Raw genomic sequence first — 15,524 nt, forward strand, 5'->3', positions numbered from 1 at the left:
TGCTAATCGATCCAAAAAATTCGTCCTACGGATCAATAGAAGGGGAGAACATTAGTCAACCAATTTATGATTACTCAAATCACAACATATCCCTTCCGTATCCTAGGTAATCCCACAACAAAGTCCATCGTAACATGTTCCCATTTTTATTCCAGTATCCGAATCTACTGAAACAATCCAGCTAGTCTCTAATGTTCAGCCTCCACTTGTTGACAGACTAGACATCAAGTTACAAAATCCACGATGTCTTTCTCTATGTCATTTTGTCAATAGGAACACTTCAAATCCCTATACTTTGTACCACCCAAAATTATCGCAAATCTAGACCAATGTGCTCCCTATAGTAAATCCTATAAGGCAAGATATGACACAAGAACACACATAGTTTCCCATGGAAATAATGAATCCAGTATAAATGATGTCTCCGCATTTTCAGCTTCAAAATGGTAGCTACTAACTCCAAATCATGAGTCAGATAATTCTTCTCATGATCTTTCAACTATCAAGAAGCATATGATACCACTCGTCCATGCTGCATCAAAAATTGCTCCTAATCACTTATACGATACATCTGTCTATACTAAAAAGTAAAACTAAGACGGATGCAGTAATCAACTTTTCATTTTAGCTCTTGAAATTGGTCTTGCAAGTCTCTATCCATACTCTTCCTAGATAGGTTAGGCAACGGTATAACAACGCTGGAGAAACCCTCAACAAGTCCCCGGTAATGTCCCACTAGACCAAGAAAGTTGCGAGTCTCCTGTTAGACTTCACTACTCCCAACTAGTAACATCCTCTATCCTCTGTGAACCCATAGATATCCCTCTACTAGAGACAATGTGTCCCCAGAAATCCCATAGAAGATAGCCTAATGTGCGGATTTACTAAACTTCGCATAGTGATGTTCTCATCGAAACATCTCCAGAACTATATAAAGTCATTCGTGATCCACCTCGGATCAAGAATATATCACAATGTTGTCAATAAAGACAATTACAAGTAATCCAAATTCCCTAGGAATATCAGATTCATCGAGTTCATGAAAATGTCTAAGGCACTGGTAAGCTTAAATGGCAGCACGAAGGACTCATAATATCCAAACAACATCACACTCAACTAAGATCACCGACAACTAGTCTGCAATCTAATCACTAACTATAAATCACCATATCCATAAATATCACAAACATGCTATTCCCCATGTCACTATCAACAACAAACATCAAATAATAGATCATCAAGTCAAATATCTACTAATAGATCATTATAAAACCACCTATCACAACAACTAATCTCACAATATCATTCAATCCTAAATCATCCTCAACATCAATCAAACCTGATAGCTTCTTGCACCACAATAGAGAAAAAGGAAGACATCCAACCTTCAACACCCGCTGCCAATAAATTTTAAATATATCCACCATGGTTCAACATTACATGTCTATGTTGTACCAACTAAAGGAATTATGACCTATAGGTAACTTTGTTACAACATATATTTTTAATGAGACTAACCTTTCATATGCTCACAAATCCAACTTCCTAGTGACCCGCTCTCATCATTGTGTACTATCAAGATGTAGAAATATATCACTATTCCATTAAAAGTGTATGACTACAAAAGTCCAAGGGATATCCCTTGACTTCTTAATCGTTAATCATCAACTCTCTAAATGTTAAAGATACGATCAATCCCTGAAATATGAGTATAAAAACTCTACTAATCTTATCCAAACAATATCTAAAGAATATGTTAAATCTTATCCTTTCAAATATCCAAATATCCACAGTAAAGGAATGACAATCCAAAATCTAAAGGGTCACTCAACCTCCTAACTGAGAGTCTATCCATCAAGTGGATATAACCACAACTCTCATAGTCATGTCTGTAAATATCACTCGACAGATATCAATAAAAGGTTAAACCCTCTAATCTGAGATAGACTTCAAGACCTTGAGTAAATAGTCATATAGTCAAGGTCTTAAGTTACTTGATAAAGACAATGTTAGTTGAGTCACCTAACCATGATCTTGTAACCATCCATACTACGATTGCTCCACCTGAGGTTCAGTAACCTCTAGTGGTGAGTCATGCATACAAGGATAGAGGAGCACTATCACTAAATAGCTAGTTGAAATATCTGTCAATCGACATTGTGCCCCTTGAAGATCATCATTTGATATTTCCACTTAGTAACAGTGGAATTTCATAGGTGTTAATCAATTAACACCACTTCTTCCACATTATTGCGGGTCATATAACTCTAGGCATCATCAATGTCATCTAACTATATCCGATCAATCCATGAGTCAGGATCTCTCATGGAACAATGTTAGGCGAGTCTACTGACCATCGTCTTATAAATCATCATGTCACTAAAGGAGGTAGAGAAGTACTCTCTCTCCAAACACCTCAAAGTAATCACCAAGTGATACCTTGATCTCAAAAATCATCTTTTGTATCTTCCTTCACGTGGTGCCTAGTCACACAAAGGATAAGCAACTAACTTCATCTTTCCTGCACCAGTACAAATCAAATATCCAAATATACTCTGCAAGTTATACACCCAAGTACCGATTGTATCTCGTAAGTGTTAAGCTGCTAACTCTACACTTTTCCACATCAATGGGGGCGTCTACCCAAATATACCTTTTAAGTTATCCAATCAGGTACATATAGTCCATGGTCAAAGTCCCCATAGAATAGGATACATCGATTCTCTAAAACTAGTCGAGTAGACAATAGGATATGGTTAATTCAGTTCTTTCTACATCGATACAAGTCATATACTCAAATGTGCCTTCCAAGTTCTCTAACCAAATATAAATAACCCAAGGGTCAGAATCTCTATAAAATAGAGAAGTCGATCCACTACTGATCGAACTAATAAAACTAAATCAGTCCATTACTAACTGAACCAACAAGAGTAAATCAATCCTCTACTGACCAAGTCAACAGGGGTAAATAACTCCTCTATTAACCGAACCAACTAGGGTAAATCAATACTCTACTGACTGCGTCAACACGAGTATGCATGTACTATCCACTACCCAACTACTAATAGTAGAGGTTGGTATGTGACTGAAACTCTCAACCAATTAGTAGTAACAGAAACTAATAATATCGGTGATATGGTACAAGAAATTCCCTGAGACTGTAATCCCTGATCTTCAATAGGGTCTAACAAACCTAAATAATGGCTGACCCACACATGTCATATATGCTACAATTAACTAAACCAATAATAATGAAGTGTATGATAACAATATACATACATACCTCGTATAGCTTGGAGAAGTCATGTAACTGTTGGTGCGGGAAGCATCCAACGATCGAACCTAAGTTTTGATAATGGCAAAGGATTCAAAGTTAAGGTGTGTGGTGATCTAACAGTCTGAATGAGATTGCAGGAAAGTCCTAAGTGTACTTAGGCAAAAGCCCTAACTGTGGTTAGGCAAGGTGAAAACCCTAGGGGTGGTAACCCTAGGTCATAGGGGGTGATAACCTTGTGCGGAAAGTCTTGGTGGGTCGAGTGCTTCAGGCAAAAGTCCTAGGGGGGTGACCCTAGGTGGAAAGTCCTGGTGTCGCGAACCAGGTGAAAGACTGGACCAGCCGGGAAGCGGACGTCCAGCAGAAAGTCCGGAAGCATCGAGCACCGAGCAAAAGTCCAGTTGATCTGGAGGATCGCACTGGCAACAGGTAAATCTCCTGAGTGGAGTAGGTAAGGATGCATTCCCCGTAGAGGGAACAGTAGGCGTCGGGTCGACCTAGGGTTTCCGGTGGGAAATCCGAAGTCAGACCTGTACAGTCGGGAGACTGTCAAATTTATTTATATATATACTATCTTTTATGTTCTAACTCTGTTTTGCAGGAAACTAATATTTTTGTGCAGGGTTAGAACTGACCAAGATCGGTCGACTGAACCTTGGAATCGATCGACTAAACCCCCAACCTAGCAGATCAAGTTTCCAGAAGTTGGACCGGGCTCGACCAAGGATCGGTCGATCGGACCTTGGGATCGGTCGACCGAACCTGGGATAAGTGTCGACTGGATCAGGCCGAGGTGAGCGGGTCAGAGGAGACTTATCGGTCGACCGGACCTTGGGATCGGTCAACCGAACCCAGGGATAGAGCTTGACCAGATCGAAGCGGAGCGATGGATCGACAGATCAGATGCGGTGGAAATCATCTGATCGGTTGACCGAACATGAGGATCGGTCAACCGATCCACTTCGGGTCAAAGATGATCCCGAGACTTGGGGATCTGGATCAGACTTGCAGTGTAATGCCCACCCTTCTTACCCAAGGGCGGCGCTACGATCTTATACTACTTACGTACATGCTTTAGTTATACTATAACAGTGGAAAATTTTAAATCATTCCTTTTATTTAAATAAGCATGATATCACATATTCTGATTAGTACGAATGTGCATATATTGATCATATAACTAAAAATATTAATTTGTCCGAATCGTTCTTGCCGAGCCACCACCACACACATCACTATCTGCTCCTCCTGCTGCTCCGTCGTTCCGAATATCCGTCCCCCATATCTGCGGTACAAGGAAAGTAAGCTATGAGCACTCATGGCTCAGTAAGTTCCTTTCCTACTCACTAAAACCGAATTCATATCATTGCATATCAATATCATGCGAGGTATCATAAGCATACGACATACAAGGGTATCATATTCATATTCATATCATAATATCACATGACATTATATCTAATCATCAGATAATTCAAGCACATATGTAGGCAATGCATCATGAATTTGAAAACTTATACTTATAAGTACTTGAAATTAATATCATCATTAGAGGGGATCCCGGTTTGTACCACATACATAATGCGCGCGTTTCATAGGTAGGTCCAAGGTAGCAAGTCTTGAACCCTACCATGCATACATACTAGGCCCGAGTCTTACTCCATCGACCTAGGGCATTCAGAGGCCCATTACTGACGAGGCCCGAGTCTTACTCCATCGACCCCAGGGCGTTTACGGAGCCCACCCTTGGTACAAACCATACAAAAATAACTTATCATGCATAACTATCATATCATGTCCCTAACAATCTTTCATGCATTTCCTTTTTCATTTCTTTTCATTATGTATAGCATTTCCTATGCTATAACATATCATTACGTAACATAATTTCATTTCTTCTCATTATGTATAGTATTTCCTATGCTATAACATATCATGGCATATTACGTAACATAATTTCATTTCTTCTCATTATGTATAGCATTTCCTATGCTATAACATATCATGGCATATTACGTAACATAATTTCATTTCTTCTCATTATGTATAGCATTTCCTATGCTATAACATATCATAGCATATTACATAACATAATTTCATTTCTTCTCATTATGTATTGCATTTCCTGTGCTATAACATATCATGGCATATTACATAACATAATTTCATTTCTTCTCATTATGTATAGCATTTCCTAGGTTTCTTTCCCTTTTTCTTTTATTTTCCTTCATGGCCGAGACCTACCAGTCCTTAAGCTAGGTTTCTTAAGTGGCCTAAAGCATGGAAAGCCTAAGTAAATATCATGGCAAAAGTTACTAAGAACATCATACACAAAATTGGATCATAAACAAGCTAGGACTCTTGTGATCTTACATGTCTTATATCATGTAACTAATTTTCTACATTCCAATTAAACATGAGAGCATTAATCAACTTTCATATCATAATATCACAGAGGTCTTGAGCATATTAATATTTTTGTTTAGGCTAATCTAAGTTATCCCTTTTATCATGGCCGAAAAACCCTAAAAAGAGTTCATGAGTTTCTAGCAATGTGAACACCCTTTAAGAAACTTTATATCCTATCATAGGAGCATGTTTATTTAAATTTTTGAAGGTCTTTCTAACCCTTAACCTTTCTGGTCCGAAGCATACAAGTGAGTTTTCTTTTGGTTCCAATTAATTTCCAAGCAAGAAAACCATAGAAAGGTCCTTAGCATTTCATAGAAGGAACCTTGCACTAGTTTGGTTAGACAATAATCTTCCTAGCCTCTTTAAAATATTTTTGGTTAAATCCTAGGGTTAGATACTCCTCTGATCATACATCATATCAGTATAAAATCATGGAAAAGAATCCTTCTACATAGCATAGAAAATCTTATCATGAAATGAGGTCTTGTTTAAATCATCCTAGATTTGAAAACCTTTTCTTTAGCCGAATTTTCTTAAATTCTTTCCTAGGTTTTCTAATCCTTATAAATCCGAAAATCACATAAAAGCCTTGTACCACAGGTGAGGAAGCTTACCTTCTTTGCTTAAGTTTCCTAGAGTTGAGAACTTGCTTGTGGACCTTTCTTCCTTGCTTGCTTTGCTCGGCACCAATGGAGGAAGAAGTGGCTAGGTCTTTTGGTGGAGAGGAGGAGGAAGAAGAGGAGGCTTCTTCCTCTTGTGTTGCTCGGCAACAAAAAGAAAGAAAGAAAGAAAAGAGGGAGTGTCTCGGCACCTCTAGGAGAAGAGGAGGAGAGTGAGTTGAGGATGAAGCCACCCCTCCATGCCTATTTATACTAAAATGAGGGGAGGAAAACTTGACTTGATTCATCCTCCTTATTTATTTCTCCTCTTTAATGATAAGAATATTCTAGAGAAATGCTTCTTGAGTTCTCTCTTTTCTTTCCTTTAATTTCTCTCTTTTCTTTCCTTTAATTAAAATTCCTATCTCTCCTCTTACAATATCCTCTCCTATCACACTTGGTTAACATATGCATGCATCCACAAGAGAACCAAGGATCAAAACTTGGTTATGTATATTTTTACTTCTTTTTACTTCCTTTTCCTTTTAAGTAAAAAGAATCCTTTCTTATTCTTAACTACTTAGTCCTTTCTCTCCTTATCAATAATTCTCCTATCCCTTTGATATCCTATACATGTTCCTTACAAGAGGTCCAAGGTTCAATCCTATTTCTCTTCTAACATATTATTGATATTCTTTTGTACATAATAATTCATATATCACCATATTATGCATTATGCATAAATATTTCATACACATATATATTATCTCATATTCCTTCCTTTTGTTTACATTAATTCCATGTATTATAAATATAGATGATTTATATTCTCAACTTTATTTTCTTTCATAAAGTTTTAATCATCTAAATCCTTCCCATCTTAATATTCAACTTAGAATATTTACACCTTCTTTTCACTACCTTCAAACTCTCATTATCCTTACTTTCTTATCTAGGCTTTCTAGGGGTGTTACAATCTCCCCTACTTATTGAAAGTTCGTCCCCGAACTTAGAATGACAATTTCTGCTCAGATTCCTTAGACGTTGGTGGAGCTTCCAATCTCCCTTGACTCATTGAAGGTCCCTCAATAGAAGTCTGCAGTTGGTGTAACCTTGCGGGACCACCTTGATTCAGAACATACTGTGGTGCTTTAGTTTTGGTAGGGCAGTCTCTAGATAGATGTCCTTCCAGTCCACAGTCGTAGCATTTAATTTTGCCCTTACGACAGTCTTTTGCTTTATGACCCTCTATCCCACAGTTGTAACACTTATTAGTGCTCGTACGACATGTTCCTGGATGTTTCTTCCCACATGTATTGCACTGAGAAAACTTGAGCTGCTTGTTGGACGGACCATTCTTAGTGTCGTTCCGTCGCTTTCCCTTTCCACCGTGGTTCCCTTTCCAGTTGGCCTTGATATTTTCCAGTTCTTCCATCTGAGCTTGCTTCTTGTCCTTGCCTAGTGCCTTCAGGTAGTGTTCGGTATTCAGGGCACTGCTAATTAACTCCTCTGTGGTCCGCGGCCTGTTAACTCCGCCGGCCACATTAAGTGCTATCTCGGGTCTGAGCATCTTTAGCATAAGCCTGACCCTTTCTCCCTCCGTCCTAACTAATTCCGGGCATAGTCGTGCCAGGCGGTTGAATCTTTTCATCGCTTCTTCTACCGTTAGGTCACCTTGCCGAAATTCGGTGAATTCATCATAGTGCCTACTTGTCACCCGAGTGTGGAAGAATTCTTCGAAGAATTCCGTCTCAAAATCTGCCCAACTCATTTGGTTTACTGGTCTTTTCACTTTCACTCTGTCCCACCACATTCGGGCGTCTCCCGTGAGACAGAATGATACGCATTTGACCTTTTCATGCTCAGGCCAGTCCAATAGTTCTATCATGCTCTCCATTGTCTTAAACCAAGCTTGTGCGTCCCATGCTTCACAATTACCAGAGAATTTCTCTGGCCTCAGTCTTTGCCACTGGATCAGATACGCTTCTTGACGAACTACCGGTGCCAGATTCACTAGTGGTACCGGTGCTGCTACTGGCTCCGGTTCAACTACTGGTATAGTTGGCGTATTATTCTGATTTGGGGTAGCAGGATTCCCTTGTTGATTCATCATGGCAGCAATCATCTGTTGCTGTTCCGTAAGCTGTCGTTGTAGCTCAGTAACTACATGTGCCCAATCAGGTGGAGGTACGGTCTCCTCCGTTCTGGCATTTCGTCTTCTAGTCATACTTATTTTCCTAAATGATAATAAGATTAGTCTAAGTTATCATTTATGCATGAATATCTTAACATATCATGTCTAGGTTTCATGCCATGTTTGGGTTATCGTTGAGGTATTCTTTCTTAGGTTGTCATATCATCTTTAGATTACCTTACCATTCATACGCATCAAGATCTAGCCGATGGTATTATCATTCTTACTTGACTCATGCTTAAATTGATACCATTTCTACTCTTTTTATTCATCAAAAGGTTTTATTACATTTTTTTGTTCATAACTTCTTCTCTTAAAAGGCCAGGTAGGTTGTGACTACTCCTGCCATAAAGGACATGATAGCAGTAGTCATCATCAACCCAACCTGTATCGACTTGCCCAGATCATTCTGGGGTGGATCAGGCATTATCGGAGGTTGAATCTCCGATGCCTCTTCCGGGTCGATTATTGTCTCTTCATCCATTCCCTCGTCTTCTTCAACATGTTCGTCCGGTTCCATCGGGTCTTCGTTTAGTTCCCCCTCGAGGTTGTTCAGTCCCCACTCGAAGTCTATTATATCGTTGGGGTTGAAACCCATTTCCATGTATTCAGCAAGGTTAAATTCATCCTCGCCCATCTCAGGAAACTCGTTCTCTCCTTCATAATATTCCATAATTTCTGAATCTTCATCTTCATTATCGTCCGAATTCCCTTCCTCGATTTCCTCGAGATCTTCCTCTCCGAACTTGCCGTGTTCCAGAGATTCCGAGTCGCTCACATAGTTGTTGAAGTATTCCAGCATATCGGGTTCATCCGCGAACTCGAGGTATTCGCCAAAATATTCTACATCCTCGGGATCGTATTCGAACGGGATATAGTCCATTTCTACAAGATTTTAAAGATTCATTATTCCTCTTATGTTATAGCCTAAGGTTCTTGTATCTAGGCTACCATTCATGCATCCTAGAATATCACCTACTTATCATCATGCACCATTTTCTAGGGTATAACTTAAGGTATCCTTCCTAGGCTACCATTCATGCATCCTAGAGTATCATACTATTTTTAACACATACTTGTCATCATGCACCCTTCTCTAGGGTATAGCTTAAGGTATCCTTCCTAGGCTATTATTCATGTATCCTAGAGTATCATACTAATTTTTGCATATAAATAAATTAAGCAACTGTACTTACTTGGAGCGACAGGAAGGAGCTTGATGTGTGTGTAGTGAGCTGGCAAAACTTGGCTCTGATACCACCTGTAACGCCCACCCTTCTTACCCAAGGGCGGCGCTACGATCTTATACTACTTACGTACATGCTTTAGTTATACTATAACAGCGGAAAATTTTAAATCATTCCTTTTATTTAAATAAGCATGATATCACATATTCTGATTAGTTCGAATGTGCATATATTGATCATATAACTAAAAATATTAATTTGTCCGAATCGTTCTTGCCGAGCCACCACCACACACATCACTATCTGCTCCTCCTGCTACTCCGTCGTTCCGAATATCCGTCCCCCATATCTGCGGTACAAGGAAAGTAAGCTATGAGCACTCATGGCTCAGTAAGTTCCTTTCCTACTCACTAAAACCGAATTCATATCATTGCATATCAATATCATGCGAGGTATCATAAGCATACGACATACAAGGGTATCATATTCATATTCATATCATAATATCACATGACATTATATCTAATCATCAGACAATGCCGGGTGTAAGCTAGATAGAAAAAGCACGAGTGGTAGTTGTCAATTTCTAGGGCAATGCCTAGTAAGTTGGTCAAGTAGAAAGCAACACTGTGTTGCTTTATCTACCACTGAAGCTGAATATATAGCCTTAGGGGAATGTGCATCTCAGTTGCTATGGATGATGCATACTCTCAAAGAATATCAACTGGAATATCATAAAATAAAAATCTCAATTGACAATATAAGTTCAATAAATCTAACAAAAAATCTAATTCACCACTCAAGGACGAAACATATAGAAGTGAAGCACCATTTTGTAAGGGATCACGTAGCCAAGGGTGATATTGTACTCAACTATGTTGAGTCAAAATCAAACCTAGCTGACATCTTCACAAAGCCCTTATCTGAACTTGAGTTCAGCTCACTTAGAAGACAAATAGGAATGTGTTGGGTAAAGTAGGTATTGAGTTTCAAATCAATTTCCTACCTTCATTCTTAAATTTTTTACTTGTTTTCAAAATAAAGTTTAAAATTCTAGGAAAATATTGGTTTTATGTAACGACCCGGCCCTTTGGCCTCTTGGGCGGCCCTTGTGGCGGCCCAACTGGCGGCCCTTATGTCGTCGGCCCATTTGGCGACCTCTCATGTCGTCGACCGACGACCCTTGGCCGTGCCGTTACTCACTAGGTCTTTCCACCCCTGGCCAGTGGATTTTTGCCTCCCCCAAGATTCGAACTCTAAACCTCCATGCTTAAGTATTAGAGTTTATGAATCCTAGTAACCAAGTGAGATCATCTCACTTGGTTACTAGGATTCATAAACTCTAATACTTAAGCATGGAGGTTTAGAGTTCGAATCCTGGGGGAGGCAAAAATCCACTGGCCAGGGGTGGAAAGACCTAGTGAGTAACGGCACGGCCCAAGAGGCCAAAAGGTCCGGGTCGTTACATTTTAAAATTCCAATTTTACTAGAGTTTCAAAAGTTGGACTTAGTTTAGGTTCTACCCTAGAAATCTTGTTCCCCTAGATTTAAGCCAGAGCATCTTACAAACACCTAGGTATACCTTGCTTATGTTTGAAAAACATAGAACGGCGTGAGATGCATAGGGTACAGCCTGGACTCAAGTATGCTTATATTTGTACATCAATATAAGTCTGGGCGTTAAATACTTTATTAAACAGTAATCAAGTCATGTTTTCCAGCACTAGTCAAATCTAACTGGATCTATAGACTTAACTTGACTAACCAAGTGAAAGCTGCTGCCCTCTAGGCAATCAAGAAGTAGCTAAAGGTTAGGCAGTTGGTGAAGGAAAATGGAAATATTAAGATTAAGCAAGCTAGTACTGTGGGCTCTGATACCTGATCAAAACAAATTAGATAATTTGAATGCTATTTAAACTTGACTAATACTTGGACTTAAGGACCAACTGAATAAATAACCTAAATTAAATTTTTTAGTTACTCCCTCTACATCCCAAAAATTAACAAGTTCTTACTCCTATTTTTTCAATAAGTATTGTCTTATTCAAATTATCTAAGTACCTTTTTAACTTAAGCTATATTTTCAAAATTCACTGTTTGTAAAAGGCTTAGCTAAGTGATTCATATATCACCTTTCTAACTTTCTCAAACTTAGCCACCTTTATAAATTTTTGCTAAAATACTTTTCTAAGTTACCTCTTAGATTCATTCTATAATTATTTAAAAGTATTAAAAAAGCATATTTCTTTACTTGCAAAATTTGACTCATTGCCTTTAAATGATTTCTGCTAAGAGACTTCAGTTTTTTGCAAAAAAAAAAAAAAAATTGGCTCCAAATATTCTTTAAAATCTAGCTAAGCTTTTCAAAATTTGGCTAAGTATTTTTTATAATAACAACTAAGTTTCAAAAGTGGGTAAAGTCATCCTTCAAAGTCATCCATATATTAGCCTTTTAAACTTAGGTGAAATTTTTTTTTTAACCCTCTTTCTCCCTCTCCCTTAGCTAACAATTTTTTCAGTAAAATTTAATTATAAGCTAAGTGTTACACAAGCATTTCTTCAAAGCCTAATCTGTTTTCTAAAACATTAAAACTTGCTTTCAACTGGCCTATTTTTTTTGATAAATGGCAAAGGGGGAGAGTAGGGAAATTCAAAAGTAAAAGAAAGTCTAATTCAAAAAGAAAGCCCTGTATTAAGGGGGAGCTTAACAAAGTTTAAGTGTTAGCTTAAGTTATGCTTATATTTGAAATTTATATACTTAAGCTTGCTCACTTAAAACCTTTTAAATATATTTATGCATTTGTTTTACTTCACTTTGAATTTGGGTTGCCATAATCAAAAAGGGGGAGATTGTTGGTGCGGGAAGTATCCGACGATCGAACTTAAGTTTTGATAATGGCAAAGGATTCAAAATTAAAGTGTGTGGTGATCTAACTGTCTGAATGAGATTGCAGGAAAGTCCTAAGTCTACTTAGGCAAAAGCCCTGACTGTGGTTAGGCAAGGTGAAAACCCTAGGGGGTGGTAACCCTAGGTCATAGGGGATGGTAACCTTGTGCGGAAAGTCTTGGTGGGTCGAGTGCTTCAGGTAAAAGTCCTAAGGGGGGGGGGGGGGGACCCTAGGTGGAAAGTCCTGGTGTCGTGAACCAGGTGAAAGATTGGACCAGCCGAGAAGCGGACGTCCAGCAGAAAGTCTGGAAGCATCGAGCACCGAGCAAAAGTCTAGTCGATCTGGAGGATCGCACTGGCAACAGGTAAATCTCCTGAGTGGAGTAGGTGAGGACGCGTTCCCCGTAGAGGGAATAGTAGGCGTCGGGTCGACCTAGGGTTTCCGGTGGGAAATCCGAAGTCAGACCCGGACAGTCGGGAGACTGTCAAATTTATTTATATATATACTATCTTTTATGTTCTAACTCTGTTTTGCAGGAAATTAATATTTTTGTGCAGGGTTAGAACTGACCAGGATCGGTCGACCAAACCTTAGAATCGGTCGACTGAACCCCCAAGCTAGCAGATCAAGTTTCCAGAAGTTGGATCAGGCTCGACCAAGGATAGGTCGACCGGACCTTGGGATTGGTCGACCGAACCTAGGATAAGTGTCGGCTGGATGAGGCCAAGGTGAGCAGGTCAGAGGAGACTTATTGGTCGACCGAACCTTGGGATCGGTCAACCAAACCCGGGGATAGAGCTTGACCAGATCGAAGCGGAGCGACGGATCGACAGATCAGATGCGGTGGAAATCATCTGATCGTTCAACCGAACATGAGGATCGGTCGACCGATCCGCTTCGGGTCAAAGCTGATCCCGAGACTTGGGGATCTGGATCAAACTTGTAGAGGCTATAAAAGGAGGCTTAGGGTGCAGCTTCGAAACAACAACTCTCAGAAAGAAAAACCTGTGCTCTTGTGTGCTGCTCCATACGCTTTAACAAGGCCCTGCTGCTCCAACGACTTAAAGCTCCAGAGTTCCTTATTTACTATTCGTTGGTATAATTTTTCTTACTGCACTTAACTGTAATTAATCTTGTAATCATTGATTTTATAGTTATTGCCCACTGAAAGCGGTCAATGAACGCGGGCCTTCGAGTAGGAGTCGAGCTAGGCTCCGAACGAAGTAATTCGACTGTGTCTTCTGTGTGTGTTTGCATTTACTTTCCGCTGTGTTTAGTTACTCGAATGATTTTCGAAAAACGTGAAAGAGCCGCGAGCGCTATTCACCCCCCCTCTAGCGCTTTCGATCGAACAGTAATTGCCTGGTCCTAAAACTCGAAAAGTCACATCGAAAAAATAAAATATGAAATCCAAAATACTGAGAAATAAGCACAGTAAATATGTGGCTCTGATACTAATAAATTGTCATGCCCCAGAGGAGTCCTTCTCTGACAAACGAACAATATCTCCCCTGTAATAGTGATAAATAAAACATATATATAATGCCACAAGGCTACTCACAAGCTATAATCTGCCCACACGGCTGGAATATAGACAACCATAAAGTTATATACACAGCCCACTCGGCTAGAACAAAATGATCACAACCAGGAAGTTGTATAATAAACAGTCCACACGGTTGTACTAAAAATACAACAGAAAATAAAAGGAAAACCCATAAACCAAAAATGACAGACTGCTAGCCGGCTAGGCTTTACACAATCACAACAAAGCAAATACAAGACACCATACAACAAAACTCCAAAACAAATCAAGTTATGCAAAGCTAAGTAAAACAAGAAACAAAACCAGAAACCATCCTTAAATGTGAGGTGGGACTGGTAGACAGGATACTCCAAGCAATTCCATAATCATCTACCTGCTACCTGAGGAAAGACAATACACAAATGCGGTGGTGAGTAGGGGTCACTCAGCAGATAATAGATAAGACAGTGCATGGTCTATATAAAATATAGAGATCAAAGTATACAGTCTTAGTACGAAATACAGAACATAATCATAAATGACATAGTTAATGCGCATAACCATAACTGACATAATGAATGCACATACCAATCTGGAATCAACACATACGGTATGATGATCAGTAAACTCATTGGGGATTAGTAATAGATCTTCTCGTAACACCTGAGCAATATAACCGATAATATATACATGTAAAATAAATAACATGTATAAAACATGACAACCATATGTAACAATCATAGCTCAAATAAGTGCAACATATCACAATCACATGTAGCTAGTAACTACAAGATATGTATACAAATATATCTCCACAGATGCACTGTGCATCATATGCAAATGCACATACATGCCACATGGTCATCCTCGCCACATCTCAAGACACCACGACCCCTGTATGGCCGAGAGACTTTGGTTTGTGATAACTATACTACCCTCTAGATACCACTACAAAGCGATCGAGGTAGATAGTTCGCTAAGTAGTTATCTAACTACATAACATCAGGGTCCCTGACTACTCAAATCTCTAGCACCCGGACTACTGTACCCTCCAGACTCACTACTCACGAGTGGCTGAGGCGGATAGAGTATAACACTGAGTGGCAAAGTGAGCACAATAGGATAAGAAGAAACTGCTCTAGCTACCATTACTCATAAGTGGTCAAGTGTACGACGCTAGAAATGATTGACAACCCACTCAACTACAAGAAATGTAAGGAACTAGGGTGCTAAACACGCTTAAGCGTAGCAGAAAACTTCTAGTTCCTCTAAAAGATCCATGCGAAGGGAAAGACATGTTACAATCTATACTAAGTTTATAACATGATAGTATACCTTTGATGCATGCACATGAACTCCAGATAGCTTAGATCTCAGCATGACCACATGTTCGTGCCTCTATGGTATCCACACGAACAAGTGTTCGTTTGTCTCACAAACTCATA

This window comes from Zingiber officinale, chromosome 4A (genome assembly GCF_018446385.1).
Source record: "Zingiber officinale cultivar Zhangliang chromosome 4A, Zo_v1.1, whole genome shotgun sequence".
NCBI lineage: Eukaryota > Viridiplantae > Streptophyta > Magnoliopsida > Zingiberales > Zingiberaceae > Zingiber > Zingiber officinale.